The 1,226-nt window shown below is 51.9% G+C and overlaps 1 protein-coding gene and 1 long non-coding RNA gene across 3 annotated transcripts in view; one reads left to right on the forward strand and one right to left on the reverse strand.

Moving 5' to 3' along the window:
• LOC107142651 (cytochrome P450 4V2) overlaps positions 1–381 on the reverse strand; it is a 20,876-nt gene extending 20,495 nt beyond the window's left edge. The window contains exon 1 of one of the 2 annotated variants that reach the window (XM_015486096.2): positions 207–381. The gene's annotated coding sequence lies outside the window, so the exon portion shown is untranslated. The other variant, XM_015486095.2, reaches the window with a different exon arrangement.
• LOC125612886 lies at positions 118–1,226 on the forward strand. The gene is made up of 2 exons (XR_007343371.1): positions 118–246; positions 928–1,226. It is a non-coding gene; the product is annotated as an uncharacterized LOC125612886 (long non-coding RNA).

The following is a 1,226-nucleotide window of genomic DNA, read 5'->3' on the forward strand; positions in this document are numbered from 1 at the left end:
GGGCGGCGGGGATGCGGTGCTTAGCAGAGAGGGCAGAGTAGTGCCCCGCGGGCTGGCTTCCTTCTACTACCGCCGGAGGCTGATCAGGCCCAGCCTCCCGGAAGCACAGCAGCGGCCACCCCGGGCCCTGGGGACAGGGTTTCCAGCCTCCCAGGCGGAAAGAGAAAGCGCCGCACGGGTTGTCACTGAGAGCTGCAGGAACCTACGTAAAGCACAGGTGCAAGCTGACTCTGGGGTGTTTTGAAGGTAGGTGAAGGCTCTTAGGGCCGAATGAGAAGAACATTTAGGACAGCCCCTGGATGGACCGGAGATCAGAACTCAGGTCGCCCCACCCAGGCGCCCCGGAGCCAACCAGCGAGGGCTGAGTTTGGGAGGATGGGACGAGGCTGCTGGGTGTAGGAGGGTTTTGCGTTCTTTCTAGAAGTCTGTTTCAAAACTGGAATAAAGACGCATCGGGGTTGAAACTCTCTTCTTGCGCAAGCCGCAGCGCTGCTGTGCTCCTGCGGGCCTGGCTGCCGAGGGAGGAGGGTGCAATCCTGGCGTCTGCACGGGGTCATTCGGAGCAGCTAGCTTTATTTTCATCCACAGAGCTTTAGGGACACAGCCTTAGGGGAACGACCGTCAGTTTGTGTCACCTGACTGAGACACTGGAAAAGCTAAATGAGGTGGTGATTCAGATATTTGCCAAAATATCCTCCAGAGCAAGGATAAGCCAGAGCCTAAGGGAGTGGGGAAAGATAGGATGACCAGCCAAAGTTTGGGGAAGGACTCAGGGAAAGGAGCATTTGGAAAGGAAACAGCTGCTATGGAGCATACTCAAAATGGATCTAAGACCAAGCCCGAGGCAGGAAAAAGACAGTACAAGGAGATTCTAATTCTATTGAGGCTGTGACCACTGACTCCAGTTTCTCTCTCTTGTGCTTGCAGAGATGCCCTGTCCTGAAGGATGACTTTTCCTAGGCCCGGTACCAAGGGGCTAAGTATGACGTATCCTAGTAACAAATCCCTAAGCACCAAGTGCAAAGGAAGATGAAATTGTGAGACTGTCCTGGACTCCTTTGCTTAATTATATTAGTTTTCTTATAGCTATTGTCGAGGTTATCCATAGCCTCCTAAGGGTCTCTGATATGAGGGGGAAAAGGCTTCTGTCCTGTTATCTTTTCTTTTCTTTTTTTAAAGCTCCTCTGTATGTGCTGACATATAGAAAGTGATTTATAAAATATTAA

The sequence above is a fragment of the Marmota marmota genome, unplaced genomic scaffold (genome assembly GCF_001458135.2).
Source record: "Marmota marmota marmota unplaced genomic scaffold, marMar, whole genome shotgun sequence".
Lineage (NCBI taxonomy): Eukaryota > Metazoa > Chordata > Mammalia > Rodentia > Sciuridae > Marmota > Marmota marmota.